The sequence below is a fragment of the Rhinatrema bivittatum genome, chromosome 4 (assembly GCF_901001135.1).
Source record: "Rhinatrema bivittatum chromosome 4, aRhiBiv1.1, whole genome shotgun sequence".
Taxonomy (NCBI): Eukaryota; Metazoa; Chordata; class Amphibia; order Gymnophiona; family Rhinatrematidae; genus Rhinatrema; species Rhinatrema bivittatum.
The window spans coordinates 175,277,754-175,299,569 of NC_042618.1; the positions used below are offsets into that span (position 1 = coordinate 175,277,754).

Here is a 21,816-nt window from a genome sequence, read left to right on the forward strand (position 1 = left end):
AATCTCCTGGAAGTGAATCTTTCCGGGGAGGCACTTTCAGTTCTGCGCTACTGCAAGGGGTCGTGGTCTCTGAATTGGTTCTGAGGTAGCCGGTTCCTGGCTGAAGGCGTCCTGTGCTCTCTTCCCGTTTTGATCTTCAGCTTTTGTTTCTTGTAACCTATTGGGTTTCCTCTTCTTTCTCCTTCCTGAGCTATTTGATCTCAAGTTTCTCTTCTAGCCCTCCTCATTTCCCTAGTATTTCATTGCTGTATCTTGAATTTCCATCAGAACTGTGGTCAGGTCTGCGTTTTGGTCTTGGGCTGTGTACCCATTTCTCTTTCTCCTGTATCTGGAAGGGGATGATGTCGTAGAGATTGACTGGGAGTGGATCTGATTTTCTGTTTGCTTTTATAGGAATCCCAGCTTAGTTTGGATCTCCTTGTCCTTATCATGCATGCCTTTTTCCTTTAGATTTTTGTGGTTCTGGTAGGATCGGTGAGTAGGAATAGGAGGAGGAGGAGGAATTGGAGAACTGCTATTCTTCTCTACCCATGAATGGAAGTCCGCCGAAGGGTCTTTTAGACGGAACGGAGCTCCGGTTCCACTTCCGCTGCCTTCTTCCGCCCCCGTTCCTTTGGACTCTGTGGTTTGATCAGATTCAGATAACTTTATTGACAAGACAATTTTCCGTGTGTTGCCAAATGAATATACAGAATGATTTAAATAAAAGAGCAGGGAAATAAGGGAAAAATTACAAGGTGGTAAATGACCCCATGCTTTTTTTTTTGCTAAATCCCAAATCTCCCCATGCTTTTAAGAATACTGCAGGGCTGGACTCCATTTCCCGGCAGGCTCCGAAGTATGGAGGCGGGGCCGGGCGCAGCGTGGCTTATAAAAGATGGGAATGGCTGGGGTGGGGGTAGAGTAGACGCTGCTGAGAGAGTGTGCGGAGTGCATGGCTTTGGTTTTACCTGCCGGCTTTAGTCCTGCCTGCGTTCAGCTTTCTTTTTTTTTCGTACTGGATTTTTTCGGGTGTTTGCGTCTAGGTGCTCTATCGTGCTCGGATTGTTTTAGGAGGGCTTTTATAATTTTTTTCCCCCGTCTCGGGGAGGCTGCCGGTGTTTGTCATTCCTTTTTTTTTTCTTTTTTCTTCACATTTTCTTTTAAAAATGGTTTGCGTTTTTCACCCCTATCAGCTTCCTATTGCCGTACCGGGGACTGGAACTTCTTGGATCGTCAGGAGGAGCCTGTATACCAGGATGCAAGCGGGGGACACGTTTAATATGGGAGCACATGGAGTCTGGATGCCTGGAAACCTCGTTCTCTCTTTTGCAGTCCTGGATATCAGCTGTGGTTTAAGAAACACGAACGAGGGACAGCTTTACATGGTGTATGCTGGAATAAAGGGTTTGTGATGGAAGTAGCATAGAACAGCAGCAGTTTATGGCCTCCTTGCTGGAGCTGCTAAGGTGTAACCTTGGAAGCCTGCTTTCTATCTTAAGTGGAGTATCCTTTCCTCTCTGTGGAATACGGTTTGTTTTGGGATATCATCTGGATGTGTTTCTGACCTTCCTACCCTGAAGGTAAGTGCTTTCTAGTAATCTTCCTCCCCCCATGCTTTACTACCTGGGTGACAGGTGCCTGTCAGTTAAATTGGTCTCATGTATACGCTGTAGTCCATCTTCTCATTGCTTCAGTGATTTAGTAATCCGTTTCAGACACTGAAGACTTAACATGTCAGAATGTACAATTCCTCCCAGTAAATGGGAAGGCTGCCTGCCTCCACCCTTCCCCCTCTAAGCCTCTTCACTAAGTTTAAAAAAAATAGGGGGGTTATGTATAGCGCAGTCAGTTCTCAAAACTTAACGTTTCCCTACCCCAGTAAACCTAACACTTTTTTTGTTTTTAATGACAAACAATTCTCTTTGCACTTGTTCCTAACTTGCTGTCTATATAAACTAATCCATTCCGTTACTTTGTCAAATGTAAAGCAAGAAAGGAAAGCTTAATCCGGCAGAGACCTGTTTAACTTAACCAGACACCTCTTCGGTGTTTCCCTACCCCGTAGGGCAAGAAGTACATTTAAAATGGGCTACAGATACAATGCTGCCTTGTGGCAGTGGTGGGATCATTTATGACAGAGTTCCTCTTTAGTTTAGGGTAGCCATACTACTTTTGGGATTTACTGTCGCCTTCTGGGTTTTACAATTTTAAAACCGTGGTGGCTGTATTTCTAAGGAAAATAAAGCAAAATCAGAGCAGTATGTCTAAGAACTAGCCTGCTCCTTGTTAAGTGAGCAAAGTTAAAACACTATTCTCCCCCCCCCCCCCCCCCCCCCCCCCAATATCTTGACTTACTGGAATTCTGGTCATCATTCCTTTCAGATCCTTACACTAGTAGTGTTAGTACACCTGTACCTCTAGGGATGATTGTCCAATTTGCAATCGGGGAGAGATGTGATAAAGAACTTTCTTATTTTGTTTGCCCCCCCGGTCTGCGTAGCTTGACACTACTTTCTTGCTTCCAAGACTCTCCGTAGCTTTAATGTTTGCTTAAGGATTGTCTCCCTGAACAATAATTCTTTTGTGAATTGTCTCAAACGTGTCGTCGTCCTTCTGTTTTTAGAGTTCCAGTAAGGATTGTCCCAACCAAAAGTTGGTGGCGATCAGAGAACGAATGGTCAGACCCCATTACTGACCCCCTGTACCTAAGATTAGTCTTTCAACACCTCTCTTCAGCTCGAGCTGAACTGACCTCTCAGCTTTGCAATCCAATCCTTCCTTCTGTGTGCAAGAATTCTTTTTTTTTTTTTTTTTTACCAGCCCTGTTGTGTTTTTTTTTTTTTTTTTTTGGGACATTTGATCAGATAGTGCCTGAGGCTCCATCTATTGTTCCAGTCACTGGAAGTGATTAAACATGTCGGGTCGGGGGGGCTGCCGAAATGGTGCATAGCATTGTGAGTGCAACAAAAGAATGGATGGACCTTTAAAAAAAAAAAGAAAAAGACTGGGAGGGGGTGCTTTGGCTTCCCTGGCCCTGAAAGTGTGGCTTAATGCATTTCTCAGGAAGTAGCAGAGCCCATTGTTGATACTAAGTATTGGCAAGAACAAGGCTATAGATCACAGCCCCAATACCAACCCACTTCCATAAGGCAAGACTTGCAGTAGAAAAATAAATCCCAGTAATGTACAGAGTGCATCTACGACACTTGACGTCATCTTAAATATGTATGTTTGTTAAGCTTGTTTTGTTTTGCTGGAGGGTTGATTATTGGAGGTGATTAAACCATCTTGTGTTGTGATATTTTTTTTCCTCCTAAATTGAGCCATTTATTCAGTGGTTTTATGCCATGGTAAGACTGCAATCATAAGGCCATTCTGCTGGGGGTGGGGTGGGGGAAGTTGTGTATGACATCCTGTGATATAATACCAGGTGTTACTATGTCCCAAGCCTTGAACTGTGAAGGAAAGGGTCTCCAGCTGCTATGCCTATGTTGCATTCTGTTATAGCACTACAGTTTTTTATAAGCACACCTAGATGTACTCAGGACTGTACAGACAGACTGTAAGCTCCTCAGAGCAGGGAAAATTTGGTTAAGATGGAGGTATAACTATACCTGTACACAGATGGAGGAGGCTCACATTATGGCACTTTACTTTTAAGTGAACAGTGCTCTTATGGGGAGATATTCATTAGATTTGTACCAGTGTACCTTCCTTATTTTTTCTTCATTATTTAAATCTCACTAAATACAGTATAACCAGACAAAATAAGCACTGAATAAAGGAGGACTTGGATGTGGGGTGGGCAGTGCTAGAACTAAAATGAGCCATCGATGTGGTGGCAGCTAGCAATTGTGTCTAGGTTTCATTAATCTAAGCTGCAATTAAACTGACTTCGTATATGTTGGCTAAGCTCCAACTCAACAAACCTTGCAGATTGTCTGTCTGGCAACAGATCCTCCTTCAATGACTGACTCCTACTCAAAATCCAGAGAGGAAGGGAGTGATATTGGCCTAGACCACCCCCTCCCAATGAACCTGGTAAAACTTGAGTCCTCTTGCACTAAGTTAACTGAACAGTCAACCATAAATACATCCATTCCAACGTAAACAGGTATCACATTTTATGTTCAATTAGACATCTGGTGATCCTCTTAGCGTTCTCACTGAGATTCTTGAAGGATGGGCTTGTAACCGTAGCCTTCAAATATTTTAACCTTACTGGGTCTTCTAAAGAATAACCTAAAAAATCAAAGTAAAATGGGCTATGGCATGACCTTGCATGATTTACGTTAGGATTAGCAGCAGAACTGTAACTCATTTCATTAAAAAGACACTGAAATGATTTGAAGCTGCTCTGAATTTAGTTGTGAAGTTAGTTTTTCCAAATCAGGCACTCTGGGGTAGATTTTGCAGGGTCTCTGTACAGCCTGTAGGTGCTGTTAAGTGTCCGATTTGAATGCACCTATTCAACTGGATTCTAAAACCAGTCATTCCTGCCATCCCTAATTATAGGTGCTGGGACTCCCAGGTGAGTCAACAAACTTAAATCAGCCAATCCAAAAGGGAAATATACATTGACTTTGACACCTGACTGTTTCAGCTGTTGATGGATTTTTGGCAAAGAGTGACTTTATTTACTGTCTACTAATGTTTTTTGGCATAATATTGATGAGCTTGGACCAGTCTGGCATCTGTACCTTCATAAAGGGAGGCTCTGTTACAAACCCCAGTACCGGAGTGACACCAGTTTAGCGCTAATGGAGGGTCCGAGATGCAGGGATGTACAATAGTACTTTTGTGTGTGTTGGGACAAACATGAATAGTTCCCTTATTTAGAGTCCTACAAAGACCACACCAGTGATGCAGAAGGGGACTGGTTTCTGTCTGGCTGTCTTCCCCCAACACTATCAGCCTGGGGAAAGGGGGCAGCATGGCTGGAGTTACTGATAAGATAGCATCTCTGCCTTTTTACCTCCAAGCATTGCCCTCTTTTGAGAAATAGTATTTGGCTAACACTGAAACAGCTTAGTATCTCTTATAGTGTGGCTGAGGACAGAAGGGCATCTCTCTCCTCCAAAACTAAGTTTTTAAATAGAAAATAAGGAAATCCATGTCATATTGAAGCTTTAAGGGTTGAATTCCTAACTTTAGGATCCTAAAATGTGTGGCTACGGTGGCATATTTTAAGGTGGAGCATAGCACTGCTTTTAAGCACTAGGAGATCCATAGTCAAAAGTATTTAGACAGAACACATTAGTTGGCTAAACTTATCTAAGTTAGGTGGCTAGAATTTAGCCTAGGTAAGGGGCATTCTGGGGGAATAAGTGGGAAGAATTGAGTTAGCCAGCTAACTCTCTGCTCGGGCCAAAGAGCTGCCCTAAAGCTAGCCAGATAGTGCAGCTGCACTATTGACTGTCTCCAAAGTTAGCAAGGTAAGAGTATCTGGCTAACTTTGCTATTCAGACCATGTCTGAATATGGACCAGTAGCCTCCTAAATTTAGAAAAATTAAATTTAGCTCTCTGTATTTAGGTAAGTTTTCAGCTAAAAACTTCTAAGTTAGGGTGAAAATAGGGATCTTAACACAGGGGCCTAAACTTAGATGCTTGGCTTTTTTTGAATATCACATTCAGAACTAGTGATAGGGACTTTTAAAATGTTTAATTGAATTTATAATTGAATATTGCTTAGGGGTTAGATAAACTGTTTCAGATTTAAGCCTGCCCCATGTGTAGAAAGGAATTTGTTTCAATAGTCATGACAAGAGGGACTGGCAACCTCATTTCCCCTAATGTGGACCTTCCTGATTCTGCTTAAATGTGAACTTGCATGTCGACATATTCAGTGTTCTGAATAAGTGAGCTAGTAAACTGAACTCAAACACTCTCTCATCTGAAGAGAATGGGAGTTCTCAATATCCCTGAAACTGGTGAGGAGCCCCTGCCCACACCTTTTGAAGGGGGGGGGGGGGGGGGAGAGCTCCAGATGGCTCTAGTACCTCTTAAGAGAAAACCATCTGGTCCCAGTCATTTCTGCTCAGTCCTGTGCACATGCAAAACCTAAAAGGAAAGATGGATGCAGGCGAAGCAGCAGCTATTCAGATTGAATAAACTGGAGAATTGCTGTCTCTTTGGCCAAGAGCTGGTCTTTCAGCTGGGATTGCAAACTTGTATAATATAGGGGAGGGGGAGGTCAGACACCCTGATGTGATAACATTATAAAAGCAGGAGGAAGAAACCACCCGCTAACACACAATACTGCTCTGTAAAAGATTGCTATTTCAGCAAACACACACAAACATTCTCTTTTTGCTGCATTTTTCATCAACAAAAATCTTAAACTGTATTTTCACCAACTCATCTAGTAAGGTGATGCTGATCCATATTTCCTGTAAGTAATTCCAGCAGGTTGGTAATCCTCTTATGTGGAGCCTATTTATATGTGCATGTGTGTGTATACATGGTCAGTTTGTTTCCAAGAAAAAAAAATTCTTGGAGGTCCCATGAACAAGCCACAATTAGTACCTTGGCTTGGGCTCTTTCTTGACCTCTGCTTAGGACTTAATCACTGTGTAATTTATAACTATTTGGGTAGTCCTTATTTTGTCAGCAGTACTTTAGCAATTAAACTACTTTATAAAGGTCATTGTTTTGCATTGTAGACATAGTGCGATGCAGATTTGAGTTGATTCTATGTGGTCGTAATGTAAGATTTTCTGTTCAGGTCTCCCAATGGCTTCCATAAAGTGGACCTGTGATACCACTAGTTCCCTTTCTCGGTGCCTCACCTCACTTTATCTGCAGCATTCTTGACCAAGACGAATCGCTCCTGAAAGGACCAGTGCAATCTCAAACTCCTGTATTCCCTAACATTTTGGGGATAATACTCGTTAGCCCAGTGGAAGGTATGGAAACTTGCTAAAAAATCAGTTTCCTCTTAGGTCTAAAAAGACTGCTGGCTACATTTTACACAATCATTTACACTTTGTTGGAAGACATACAGTGCAAGGTTGCACGCTGTATTAAGACAATAGCAAGGAGAGCTGGGGGCATAGCCTAGGTAACTACTAACGGATATGGCCACTGGGATGTGATGGCTAAAGGAGTTCTTGTATTATCAATCGCCTCAGTGTTTATTCCTTTCCTGTCAGAACAAGTTACCTTTACACATATAGAATAGTGTACTGATACCTATCAACATAGGTAGCTTGTCCTGGATGTAGCATCTAGGGCTAGGCCTCCTGGCTCACTGGTAGGGCCACTGGGCTTGGCTTTCAATGCTGGGCCAGCTGCTGAGACAGCCTCTGTAGCCCCTTGGAGGAAGTTCTGTCACTCAGAAGTGACATTTAGTGGCTGGAACTAGGGTGAAAACATACTGGGTTTCAGAGCAAATCACAATTTGTGGCTCCCAGTCAACTGCTACTGTGACTGGCTGGGCTAGAGAACTTGTGTTAAAAATAAAACAAATAACCTGGATCCTTCTGAATGAAGACTCCTGGTATGGTAGAAGCTGCTTCCAACTGAACCAGAAGCTCAAAGGAGGATGGGAAGCCACAGCTAAAATTACAAACTAAGAAAAAGGTGCACACAGCACTCATTCCACCTACAACCCTCATCCTCACAGAGACAAGCAAATGTCTCTGAACGTGGTGGTGAATCCCAGGTATATTAACACTTAACTGGAATCGCTATCCTACAGTGACAGCAAAGAAACCGCTTGTATGTGATCCATGAACCTTCATGGCCTGAAGTGGGGGGCAAGTGCGACAGTGCAGACATTCAGTACCGTTCTCCAGGAGACAGGGGGAGGCAGGGGAGAGGGCACACACTGCTTGGCATTCATGCAGATGCACCTTCGAGTGGAAGTATCTTCCTTGAGCTACATATTGGACTGGGTTGTGATGGATGAGCTCATTCTGTGCTCTAATGGACTGCAGCCAAATACACAAGCACCGCAGCACAGAAGTCAATTGGGTTTTGTTTCTGGGTTTTCTTTTGTATTTACTACTTTTGCAATGTTTCAGCAAGGGGGCTCACCTGGAGGTGCTAGGAATGCATCACATGCATTGAAAGGCAGGAGGTAGAGAGCTCTTACCAGTCACCTAAAACGTGTCCTGGTGACCCTGCAGCCATTTGGGTTATCTGTATATCCACCACAAATATGCATGCAGTACATTTTTGCATATAGTTAAGACCTTGTTTATGCAAACGTTTTAGAGTATTCATGGTGGATATCTTGAAAACCTAACTGACTGAGGTGACCTGGACAGGTTGGGGGAGCCTTGAGCCATTAAGGCCTATCTGCACCTACTGTCACACATACCTGAGTTGCTGACAAGCTACACACCACAGCCATTTTTCTGTCTGTCTCCAGCAGTTGAACTCTTCTGAGAATTCAGTCCCCCCAGTTAGACCTATTAGAGTAACTCCTGCTATTTCATAAATGTCATATGCAAGTCAGTTTTCATCCCTACTGATCTGACTCCTGTTATTGCAGAACTTCAAATGTACCTTGATCAGTCACTTCTAGAAATGTTCCTCTAGTGTCATCACACAGCATTGTTCTGCTGAATTGAGGCAAGTTGGGCAAGAAGAGGCTGAGCCTACAAGCCAATTTCTAGCATATGCAGACCCCTTAGTCATTAGGGATTAAAGTAAGGAACTGAAACAAAATAAAGTTAAAACCAGGGGACTGGCCATGAACAGCCATGTTGGATTCCCTAGCCCGGCTTCCATTGCTTGGACTTGCTGAGGCAGAGTTCATGGAAGGATTCTCAATCACACTTTTGACCATCCTTATGCTGGATTAGGAAGTGAATTGGGGTCCAGTCCTCCCATGACCTCACTGGGATTACTGCTTATTTGATTATAGTCCTGTGAGGGGCTGTTGGAATGAATTCATTGACTAAGTCATTTAAGCATCTTGGGCTGATGAGTCACGGCTTGGTCTTCATTGGCTATGACGTCACCATGACGACCCACACTGCAAGAACCTGTCGGCTCCTATTCATTGCAGGCAACATGCCTCCTCCATCCAGAGTGACCCCAAGGGGTACAGCTTAAATGGAAGTGGCACAAACTTAGTAAATCACCAGGATTGATCATGCTTTTTATCTTGGAACACAAATTGTGTGTTTGCTTTTTATCTTTCTGTCGGGGTGCACGTCACGTCTGCTGCACAGCAGGAAGGTGGCTAAAACTCTGCTAAGTAAATGGCCTCCTTGCTGCATGTAGCTTTGAAGTCCTGCACAGTTCCAGGGGTGCAGATTTTTGGGATATCTATGTACTAAAGAGGCACAGAGTTATGTTTTTCTTTTAGTGGCCTGAAATCTGGGTCTGACTTTCTTCTACCCCCCCCCCCCCCCCCTGCATTGGTTAGGCTTCTGCTTTCCTCCAGCAGGTTATCAGGAGGCTTCTTTTTTTTTTTTTTTTTCCCCCTAAGTGAGAATGTGCGCCTTTCCTTTTGAGTGCAAAGCATACTCTGTGGGTAGAAAGCACCCACAGACTGGGCATGGATGTGGGCATCTTGGAAACGTTGTCTTGTCCTCTATTTGCAGCTGGAGACTTCTGTCCTGTCTAATCCACCTGGATACCAAAAAAAAAATAGGAACTGCAGGACTTCTATCTGCTGGGCCAATCCCTGCACAGCTCCCCATCCTCTAAACATGGAGACAAAAAGCACTGTTTTTTTTTTTTTCTTTTTTTGTCAGAGCCCAGCTCTTCGGCACAAAGTCCGTTTGTCTCCCTGCGGGGATGACAATAAAGGGAGGCTTGTCTAGTTTGGGGTCTGAGGGAGTTTATTTGACACTTCAGGGCTCTTTGTAAAAACCCAAGTGCTCATGGATAAATGCTAGCCTTAAGAGTCACTTGGCGTTAGACGGGGTCCCTCTCCAGGAGAGAATGGGGGGCTTGTTCCAATGATCTTTTAATGGTGAGGGAGGGGGCCAGAGGGGGGAGAATCCCCCACCCCCACCATCCCTTCTCACAGAAGCCTCTCTGTCCCGAACAGACAATGAAGGCAGTTCTTAAAGACACAGGATCTTTCTCCACTCCCCCCATTCACTGGAGAGGGCTTTCCAAAGAGCAGGAGTTAAGACATCTTTTCTTTCTCTGAAGTGTGTTAAGACGGAGACCCAGTGGCCCGCTGCAGTTTTAGTGCAGCGTGTCGTTTCTCGTGTACTCTGTTTCCTATGCTGCTGTCCCAAGGGTAATGTCATCCTCCAGCAAAATGTAAAAGTACTACAGAAGAGATCATCATCTTCTCCGAGGAATTCTAATTCCAGCTGAAGGCGGCTCCGAGCGCGACACAAATGCTGCTGAGCCCTTCCTATCCCCAGTGAGATGAGCTTTGTGACTGCAGATCCTTTCGTGGCGTGGGTCTGCGTACATGGCTGGCATCTTGGAATCCTGTTTTTCAGTGGGTGCCAGTGTCATGCATGCACGTACATATTCATATATAATCGGTGACAGGGAAATGGATTTTATAGTCTCTCTCTCTCTCTCTCTCTCTCTCTCTCCTGCATCCCAGTCGGGAAGGAGGCCTCAAGGGCCAGTCTCGTACTGTTAGTGTCTGTTCTTGCTGAGAGGGACCGTGACCTGCAGAGTAGACCAGACAAGGGCTGATATCGGTCTGCAGAGAAAATGCTGGGAGGGGTAGCTGTGTGGCACCCGGCAGGGCATGAATTCACGAGACTGTTCCAGTTTTATTATCTGACCTCTTTCCCTTATCATGCACGTCTCACGGAGGCACATCGCTGCCCTCTCAGACCAGTCCTGCATGTACAGAGGGGCCCAGTTCCATCTCCTGCCAGCACTGGTTTGGAGTCCTGTGCAGCCCGACATTACCTCGTTCCGAAGTCAGGTTCATCAAGAGGGAAAGGATGTTCTTGGGAAAACCAGATCCCAGTTTGTGTCTCCCGTCCCAACATGCACCTGGCAGCTCTGTTCATTTGAATTTCTACGCAAGCAAAAGTGTTTAAGGGGGAGGGGGCTTTTGGGAGAGCTCCTCTGACCCAGTCACGTTAAACTAAATGTCCATCTGTCTCTCTCCCTTGCCCATCCCCCTTCTGCATCTGGGTGCTGTGCAGAGATGGTCCTCTTCCAGAGGCTCATTCCTCATGGCCTCCATATTGGAGGCTGGGGAGATACCTAAAATCCTGTGAGCCGGGACCAGAGAAATTTTGCAGACCTGCGACTTGTTGAAGCTTCTCTGACTAGAGTTCACCTGTACAGTGGGGATTTTCTGCCAAGAGTGCTGACTTGGGGGGGAAAAGTTCAAAAGGCTTCCATTTGCTGACCTGAGCTCTTGTTTTCTTTAGAAAGCTACTACTGGACCTATAGCATTTATCCAGCTGCCAGCTTGGGGGATATTTAGGTCTGTCCTGGACAAATTTTATGTCTGTGAATAACTCCCCCGCCCCCAAACTCTGGATCTTGCCAAATGGAGCAGTCTCCTTTTGTTATATTTTTCGGCTTGTTAGTAAGCTCTTTGGAGCAGGCATTTCTAACTGGGCTGAAACAGGGGGAGGCTAAGCTAAAGTGACACTTCTGAAGGTAACATTTGCAGTCGGTAGAACTTGGGATAATGGGCTAGCTCAGACTTCCTTTCTAACTTGCTAGATAGCAAATATGCACCTAAGTCCACTTTGAAAATGATTCCACCAAATCTTCCTGCACATACACCTGCTAAAATATACACAGAATCTTTCCCAGAAAATTATGCAATACTCTTTATTTAACTTTCTTACATGCCACTTGAAATGGAGATGTATCCTAGTGGTTAGAGCAGGCTAAGAAGAACCAGGGAAGCCAGGGGGTTTAAAGCCTGCTGGTGCTCATTGTGACCTTGGGCAAGTCACTTTCAGGCCGATTCAGAAAAACACGTGGGAGAGTGGGCGAATGCCCGCTCTTCTGGTGCGCACAGGCCACTCTCCTGAGCGTGCGATTCAGGAGGGTGGCCTATACAAAAGAGGGCTAGGGACACTAGCGCATCCCTAGCACCTCTTTTGATGGAAGCGGCAGCAGACTCTCAATTTTGCCGGCGTTGGTTCTCAAACCCGCTGACAGCCACGGGTTCAGAAACCAGATGCTGGCAAAATTGAGTGTCCAATTTTCAAGCCGCGGGCCTTTTTTTTTTTTTTTTTTTTAAATTTTTAACTTAGGACCTCTGACTTAATATCGCCATGATATTAAGTCAGAGGGTGCACAGAAAAGCAGTTTTTACTGCCTTTCTGTACACTTCCCCGGCACCGGCAGAAATTAACACTAATTTCTGAAAGTAAAATGTGCGGCTTGGCTGCACATTTTACTTTCTGAATCGCGCGGGAATAAGTAATAGGGCCATCAACATGCATTTGCATGTTGCAGGCACTATTAGTTGCGGGGGTGTTGTATGTGCATTTTCGACACGCTATTACCCCTTACTGAATAAGGGGTAGAGCTAGTGCGTCAAACGCGGGGTAACAGGGTGCTCCACCGGAGCGCACCGTACTGTATCAGCCTGTTAGTGTTTTCCTTTTGCCTTTAAGTACAAACTGAGTCTCATTTACTAAGCATTTTTAATAGACCCAGAATGGGAGAAAAGCCACAAATAAGGCCCAGAGATTGTGAGCCTTCTGGGGACAAGGAAATGCATTCAGGTACTGTAGATAAGTCTGTGGAGCTTGCAAGGGAAAAAAGTATAAGCTAAATCTATAAAATGTCAATTCTTTCTTCTTTTTTTTTTTTAAACCAAAAGTGTGCAGACAAGTTCCAGCCCTGCTGCTGGGAATGCCTCTGCTCAGCTCCGTAAACCACCTGCAAACATGACACTGACCTGTGCATCAGGGTTACAAACACATCCATGCTGTCTTGTAAATGGCCATTTCTGTATGCAACTTTTTTTTATTCCAACTCTCATGAATCTCTGAATCCTCTGGGGCTTAAATGACTCCTTCCCTTGGCTGTGAGCTATGGCCTGTTCCCTCCTACTTCTTAATGGTCTATTTCTATTTTTTAATTAAAACGATCTGTGACCTGAAACAGAAGCTTGCCTTGCTGTATGAATTCCACCAGGACATTGTAAGATCATTTTTGCTTGGCTTGTTCCTGCTTCTCCCCCCTACAGCCTTTGAACCCTTTTTGGTTAGAGGAGAAAGCTCCACTGTATCCTGAGGTGGGGATTTTCCCCCTTGGATGACAGAAAATTGCATCAAAGCCATTACTGGCATGGGCAGAGTGGTGGCACTGGAGGGAAAGGATCCAGGCCAGATGTAGAAGGGCTGCTCCAGCTGTTCTCAGCCTGGCCACTTCATACTTGTGTAAGCGGCTATGGACTTAGTACAGCACGCAGTGCTGTTAGACAGAGGCTGTGCAGTAATGAACACATGGAGCTGAGCTTGGAGGGAGGGGCATTGCACTGTCCCAGATCCTTCCTGTTTCAATGAAACTTTATCCTAGCCCTTGCAAAGAATCTTTATTTTTTAACATCTACTTCTGTGCACCAAAATAAAAGGCACTAACTTAAGTCTGAGTGCAGTAACTGAACTGAACAGTGCTGCTTTTTAGGCTGTTGAAGAATTAAAAAAAAACAAAAAACCTTTAAAGATGGGGATGGGAGGAGCAGGGAGCCAGCCAAAACTGAAACTGGCTCCCCCCCCCCCCCCCCCCCTATGAAAAACCTGCACATACATGTGGCTTACTGAGACGTAAGCTGCACCGGGGGCACACGATAGCTGGATTGGCTCAAGGGGTAGCGCTGGGAAGACAGGCTGTGAGACTGGGCAGAGGGGGACACGAGCTGCCCCCCTCCAGGGTGGAGAGAGAGCACCTTCGTCTCAGTGTGTGCAATAGAGGAGAGCAGAGGAAAGTCCCTTTCAGGATTTCCAGGGTCAAGGGATGGAAGGGGATTCTAACTGAGGGATTTCAGGATTTTTCAGATATGAAAAGAATATTTCTCACTTCAAAGTTGCTAATTCTTCTTATTAATGGAAGGAGCTGCCACTGAAATCTTCTACAGAGAAATGAGAAAGGAAGATGCAGTCATAATTGGGGGGGTGGGGACCCAGTGAAGATGAAGGGCTGACGTTAAGAAATTTAGGTGCACTAGAAGAGTTAAAGGGTCTTTTGTGTAGACTTTTCTTGTTACAATGTTTTGACTGTGATCAGCAAAAAAAAAAAATAGCCTAACAGTCCCCAGCAAAATAAACCTGGGTGGAAGGAGGGATTCTCCACCATGTCAGGCTGCTGAAGGACACCAGGGCCTGAGCTCACTCTGCTTCTCTCCCTCTATGCAGAAAGCCTTGGTAATTTGGGCCCTGGAGCTCAGGCCTGGCCCAGCGACTGCCAGTGAGAGCAGGGGATGTTTGGATCCTGACTGTCTGGAGGTGTGAGAATACATCCAACTTCAAATGACCCGGATTTAGATTGGACTGCATTGCTACAGAGAAATCAGTCATAAAGTGCTGGCAGGGGACGAGCTCCAGTGGCCCTGCAGAAAACCAGGATCTATCTTGGCTGTTTTTTTTTATTCTGATCCAGAGTTACCCAACAATGTTTAACCTGTTTTGGTGTCAAGTAAATTAAGGGAACCCTGAGGCAAAGAGCACAGCGTATGACAATATTTAAAAAAAGAAAAAAACCCTTTAAACTGAAACTAAAACACACAATTTGCTATTTAGTCCACATTCTGAGGAAGAAATTAAGGAAAATTAAATGCCCATAATGTGTAAAGGTTATGCTTCATAAATGCTAGGTTACATTTATGTAGTTGTGAACATTTTTATTAATTTCAATAAACTTTCCTCTGGCCTTGTTTCTTTTGACTGTTCCTTAACCAGAAAGACCAACTAAGGAGCACGTCGCCGAATCTATTTTAGAAGAAACAGATTTTTCCAGACTAGCAATTGCTGTCAACACTTCTAGTGTTGCAGATTTTGGAAGCCCAGAATAACCCATAGCTTCTAACCCAGAGGGACGGGACTGAGATCAGATCTCCCCCATCATGGAGAGAAGGTGGAATACATCTCAATCTCAACAGTTCCTCTCCAGGTCTATCCATGGTTGACGCAGCCTGTGGCAGAAGGGGGGGGGGGGGGGGGAACAGAAGTCTCCTGAAGAATGGAGCCCGACGCTCCAAACAGTCCTATATAACCTTCTGACTGAAAAAAAAAAAGCCTCTCGTCTGCCGGGGGAGGGGGAGAAGTTCTTGCACTACCTTCTCTCTTCTTTCCCCTAACAATCCGAAGGCCAAAGCACTACGAGGAGGCAAATCTTGACCTGGGGCGAGCTACTGGGGGCGGCACGCGCCGCAGGGCTCGCCCAGGTGGTGGCAGTACAACTGCGTCGCAGGAGCAGCAGGCCTGGAGGTGCCGGGTGCGGCCACTGCTATGGGCCCCACCGTCCAACAACGACGTAGGACATGGGCTTAGGTGATCTACAAAGCAAACTCGTGTAACTTTATGTTGGGCCAATCAAAGCTTTCTCATTGCTTGCAAAAGGGGGGGAGGTCGGGCTGCATAGGCTCTACAGAATGACAACAGGGAGAGAAGGCGGCAGCTTCTCACCCCGGTCTTCACTTTCTAATCACAAGTTAATTTTCACTGAAACTATAGAATTATCGGCTTACAAAGAATCCAGTTGAAGCAGAGGTGGCAAACTATATATTTATCTATCTTTTTGCCAGGGCCCCATTTACAGGTTCTAGGATGGAGGGAGGAGACACCAAGGAGCTCCCTGAGTGGGTAGGGGGAGAGGAAGTAACTCCCCCATTGCGCTTTTTTTTTTTTTTTTTTCTGTAGAATAGCTTCCTGTTTTATTATTGCAGGTGTGGAAACAAAAGTCAAGCAGAAAAGGATTAAGCTGATACCTTGCTACTGGACTGATATTTCTGGACTGGCTCTAGCTTGTAGGAGCTACCGTAGCAAGGAGACAGGACATCGTTGGTCAGATGATGGCTATTTCAGCATCCTGTCAGAGGAAAAAAAACCCCCAAACAAACCTTATCTTGCAGGAGTTCAGTTTTTCTCTCCTACTCTTAGTCCACATTTTAAACCTGGCCCTCAATCACACCACTCCCTGTACAAATGCTGCCCCTGAAGAGGAGGGAGAGGTAGAAGGAAAAATCAGCCGGCAGAAGGGGCGGCGATCTGCAGTGCATGTCCCGGGTCAGGCAGGATGGCGGCTGCCACGAGCAATAAGATGGGCAGTGGTGGTTGCAGCCTAGATCTCCCCCCCCCCCCCCCCCCCCAATCCCTGCCTGGACAGTGCATGGACCTGTGGTGGCAGCGGGTTACACTTCCTCACAGCAATGGGGCGAGCCTGTCCCTGGCTTTCCCTTACAGGCAGCTGGGAGAGGGGGGTGTATGTGTGGCCACAGGAGGAAGAGGATGGTGCCCAGGCAAGCAGGGCTGGGCGACTACTGACCCAAGCCCAGGACCCTGAGCAGCAGTGATACCAGTGAGTACGACCCCCCCCCCCCCCCTTCTGTAGCTAGATGTGTGTCACAAAAGGCCGTTTTGGAAGATGGGAGGGTTTTGGTGTTGGCGGGCCACAAACATTGACGTTCCAGCACAAGGTAGGAGGCTGCATTACAGTGTCGAGCAAGGTTTGGCCCATGGATTGTAATTTGCCTATCCCTGACCTAGTGGATGAAGGAATAAGTGGAGAAAATTGGGATTTGAACCCTGGCTTCCCAAACTGACACTTTTTTTTTAATTTTATTTTTTTTGACCTTGGACAAGGCACTCTAGTTGCCTCAGGTACCCACTTAGATTGTTAGCATTTTGGGGAAGGGACTTTATTGTTCTTGGAAAAATGTTGTAAACCCCCTTGAGCTGAAACTGGAAAAGGTTGTGGTTTTTTTTTTTTTGTTTTTTTTTTTTAATGTAATGCTCCGGACAAGAGTAAGCAGTAGCTGTCCTAGGTATCACCTAGCACCCCGTGGTGTCTTCATGGGACATAGTCTGTGGGGGTCCAACTTCTGGACACCTTGTGCCTTAAATGGGCTGTGGGTCAAAGGCCAGGTAACTGACCAAGAAGGTGGTGATGAATGGCGTTTTATTTCAGGATTTCCCAAGTCTGAGCCATGCCCTTCTAAGGAGTGGCTCGGTGATGGAGTGCGATGTCTCTCTTGGAGTAACGTCTCCAAATGGGTGAATTTTGCGCATGCCTGGACAGGAGTGAACCTCGCGTATAAGCTACGTGTGAGTAGGCCATGGTAGACTTGTTCATAGTCCTGAGTGGCTCGGACGCTGGACCAGTCACTTCACCCTCCAAAGTCTGTGGTGCAAACTTACAGGCCCATGCAGATAGCTGAGTGTTAAACCTCGTGCACTTGATTTCAGCACCTGGTTTTAATGCTCATATTAAAATATTTAATTCCCAGTGTGGCAAGCTAACATTATACAAATGCTTTGGGAGTTAAAAAAAAAAAATAATTCCTAAACCTTTTAACATGTGTGGTACAGGCTGAATGCACATTAACTCAGAAAGGAGGGGGGAGGCATCCCTGACCAGAGATTATTTGGGTAACGTCAGCACTTAGCCAGATAAATACTGATTTATCCAGCGCTCAGCCAGGTACAGTACTGCTACTCACTGATTTATCCAGCTAAGTGGTGGTGGCTGCTGACACTTCCCTAGTGTTCCTAACTGTTTTAAACCTTTGTTTTCAATTTCTCCTGGGTCAGAGCTGCAATTAAGTTTCCAGTGCTGAAAACTGTGTGCTGGCCAGATGCAGTGTAACTACTTAATGCCCTCATATTTCCATGTGAGGGCCCTAAACTGTGCTCTCATTTAGAAACTCACATTCTGCACACCCAACTCCTTGCTGTCTGCGCAATAAGTTTTGCACACAGTGCAGGCTGACTGTGCCTTTTTACATCGGCCTGTTAGATAGGGAAGAGGGAAATTACCCACAGTATCTGAATGTAATCTGCTTTGATGTGCCTGAAGGGGAGAAAATAGTTTTGGGAGGACCCAGGATTTTATTAATGTGATGTAGGGATAATGTTGCATGGGCTAGTGCCCTTAGGGTTGCCAGCACTGGTGAGCAGGCCATGGGTTGAGCTGACTCTGCGAGCCACCCCCTGACCAGAAATATGCAGCCATGGGGGAGGGTATGTGCTTCAGTTCTGGGAGATGGCAGCTTCTCTAACATGAACAGGTGCCACCAAACCCTTTGGGAAGGGCCACACAGGACACGTCAGATCATGGGGTGCTCGGCCTCAAGTTCTCTGAGCCAGAGGAGAGGCAGGAGAGGGCCCCTCCAATGTTGGTTGAGGAGGGGTTCACGGCCCTCTAACATTGAAATGCTGGCAAAGGGTTCCCAGGGGGACTGACAGTGGCAGTAACACAATCTTTTTTAGGTTTCTCCAAAGTTGGCAACCCTGCCACGCTCCAGGGACTTAGGAGGTGGGAAGGGTTGGAGGGTGGATGGGTAGCAGGATCGGGGTGTGCGGTTCACTAATTTACCTTCTGCCTCCCCAAAAAATACATTCTCGCTTCCTCTTTTTTACTTCTCCCGTTCCCCCTCCTTTCATGCCAGATTTATGGTAATAGCGAACAACCCCCTCTACAGACTCTCTGATCCAGGCAAGGACCCTCACTCAGTATCTGGGTCCTAATAGCCAGGATTTCTTCCCTCTGCGCCTCCAGAGCCTGCGTCCCTGGGAGGTGGTGTCCGTGCCCCCAGTCCCGCGACTCCAAAGGGAGCTTGGGAACTCCAGGAATCACCAGGCTTCCCCTGGCAGCCCTGCAGAGCTCATGGCTCCTTAACAACCAGTGCTTTCCTCCCTGTGGCCTGCGCAGCCTTGCACTGCAGCTGCAGCCTCTCTGGCTTCAGGCCAAGTGGCTCCACCTGCACAAGCAGCACTAATAGCAGCAATTTATAACGCAGCCCGTCCGTGTGCAGTTTAGCACGGGCATGCCCCTGCCCCCGGCTACTCGGCCGTGCGCACCTGAGCTGGTGGTAGTGACAGAATGAGCTCCAACCACCAGCACAGCTGGCCAGATCCAAGCTGCTCCTGCTGTTGCTGCTGCAGGCCAGGTGACCTTCAGTCAAGGGCTGGATCTGGCCCATGGGCCATAGTTTGAGGACTAAACTGCTGCAGTGATCTTGGACAGAAAAGGATACCTGAGAAAATACAATTACAGCTAAGGTAGTTTTGAAACATTAGTGATGACGGCAGATAAAGACCAAATGGTCCACCCAGTCTATGCCACCCACCACCATCTCTTACCTTGCCCGCCCCTTCTCTGCTTTGACTTGTTGCCTTCTGTTTACTTCCTCCAAGCTCCAAAAGGATTTTGACTTCTGAAAGATGTGTCCAGATGGGAGTTAATAAACTAGGAGCTTAATAAAAAGCCCTCACATTCTGCCCTGGGAAGACGAGGCTCCCACTGTCAGCCCACTTTGGGCTTCTCTAAACTCAGCGCAGGTGGTCAGGAGAGAGGATTTGACAGCAGGGACATCAACCCCCCCCCCCCCCCCCTCACACACACACACTCAGACCTCTTATTCTATCGCCTCACCTCTCTCCTGTCCCACCTTTCAGAAGCCCAAACAGGTCTTCCTTTCAGCCGTTCCTGTAATGTGCCAAACATGGGGTTGGTGATCAGTCAGCTCGCTGTCTGGGGGGGAGGGGAAAACAACCACTCCTGTGTGCATGAAGTGAATGTCAGTCTGGTGCAGACACACATGGGGCTGAGCGATGGGGCTGAGCGATGTCTAACGCTTACAAGCCAAGTGGAATATGTACACAATTTCTACAGGTTTTCTGTACTCAAGCACTACAAACTCCCGATGAAATAAGCTGATGGTATGCTAATGCATCTGCAGTTTACAAAACCAGCCTGGCCAAATGTAAAGATGTACATCAGGCTATTTTATTTTCACACACCACAAACTCCAGGTTCAGCCCCAGAAACGTTACACCCCACACCCCCCCCCCCCCCCGGCTTCTGAGCAGGAATGAAGAAACTGAAGCCTTCAGGGCTTTTAAGGCACCTCCCTGCACTGGTGTAATATCAATGCCTCCATTAGTATGGGATTTCTACGGAAAAGCACATCTTATTGCCCGGGTGCAGACGTTCACCGTCTCCTGGAGCCCGCCCGTCTCAGTGTACGCTGTCTGCCTTTCCACATGGCACACGAGCAGCCTCTGATCGTGGCTGGCGAAGTTTGCAGGACTCGTTGAGCAGGTGTAAGAGTATTTTTTATAAGCAAAGACTCATCCAGCTCTATAAAATACCCACATAGTGCAACTTTTAAGCTGCATACTTTTTATGAATTAGGTGTAGGAAGCATGTGGATCCCTACATTAAAAAAAAAAAACCCTAAAACTAAACATGCCTGTACAGAAATGTACGCGCATACTTTCAGGGCAGCAATACACTGAGTTGTAAACTGCACCTCCTGCTGCACAGTTGGTAAAATGCAGGCATGACTTTAGACGCAGCTGCTCATAAGTCTGTGCTGTTATATGCATGCTTCACTTGGTAGTTACAGGCCCAGTCCCTACCTCAGGGACATTATCCATTAGACGCCCAGTGGCAGATTGCCCCTGGACCCTCTAACTGCACAGGACTGTGCCCGCTTTCCCAGTCTCTCTTCCACACTGGCACTGTCTTTCCTGCATCTCCTGTCCGGGCTTTTCTTTTGCTTCCAGTGGCCTGTCTTCATATGTTGCCTGGGTGCCCCGTTCGTTACGCATCTGGGTGGCACTCGTACGTTCTGGCAATGCTGCTCTCCACTTCTTAGGGGGAAAACTATTTCTCTGTTGGCGCAGTGGGGCATCTCTCATCTGCTCCATGCATGCAAACCATGTTTTTCTATTAAACCCAGCAGTGAGAAGCGCTTCCTGATGTGGCACTGCCACAGCAAGAAGGAATCGCTGGGCTCTTTCGTAGAAGGGAACCAAGGTGGGCTGTGTTTGACAGAAGTGCAGGGCTGGCGGTGCCACCCTTTCCTGGTCTGTGAGGAGGGAGGCTGGTAAGCTTTTTCTTGTAGGGGCTCAGAGCTGGCCCCAAGCACCTGGGCAGCTTCCACCGTGCAAGATGGCCGGGCGCTGCAGCGGGACGCCCTTACAGTTAGATGCATGAATGGATTCTGCCTCTGCACTTTGTGTCCTGCTACCCAAATTCTTATCCTGAGCAATATTGTACAGAAATTTCACTTCTCCCCCGCCACCAAATTAGTTTAAACTGAATGTCTGTAGCGTGAAAACCATCCACATAAATCACTGGAAAGAAGCTTGGGACTGTAGACCGTTCACAGTTGGTGACTGCACGCATGAAGTCAGGAAGGTTGCTTTCTCTCGCCCTGCTAGGCTGTCTTCCCAATTGTTGCGATTTAAGGTTAGACACGAGTGCACCTGATTGGAAGGCAGAAAGGGGGGACACTTGTGCTGTTTTAACTTGTTTTACTAATGGGCTTCCTTGATTTTGGACATACATACGAGACACACAAAATTAGCACTCTGTTTCATAAGCATGTGCACAGCTGTGACACGCTGGCACGAGAGAAGCCAAGCACGGACATTTTTTGCTTAAGAGCAGGGCGAGAAAAGTGAGCACTGCTGCTTAATGCTCCCCGTCTTCAGGTTGCTCAGCTACAGGGATGGTTACCCCCCCTCCCCACCCCCCCTGTCTGTCTTTCAGGTGTGTAATGGCTGAGTTGTGCGTCTGTAACATTGAGCTCTGGCATAGTGCTGCTGAGACACTTGTTGCCGTTTAGTACCTACGCTAGATAAATCCCGGCTGGGTGAGCTCTGTTGGCTGGCACTGGCTGCCTTGCTGCTGTTAGCCCTCCTTGATGTGTCGTGTTCTTGGCATGCCAGCCATTTTAGGACCCTCAC

At 46.5% G+C, this 21,816-nt stretch overlaps 1 long non-coding RNA gene across 2 annotated transcripts in view; it reads left to right on the plus strand.

The window, feature by feature from the left end:
* The first annotated feature begins 914 nt into the window (after nucleotides 1-914).
* LOC115090333 overlaps nucleotides 915-21,816 on the plus strand; it is a 164,902-nt gene continuing 144,000 nt past the window's right edge. For both annotated transcript variants that reach the window (XR_003856374.1, XR_003856373.1), the window contains exon 1: nucleotides 915-1,562. This is a non-coding gene — a long non-coding RNA (uncharacterized LOC115090333). The remainder of the gene's footprint in view (nucleotides 1,563-21,816) is intronic.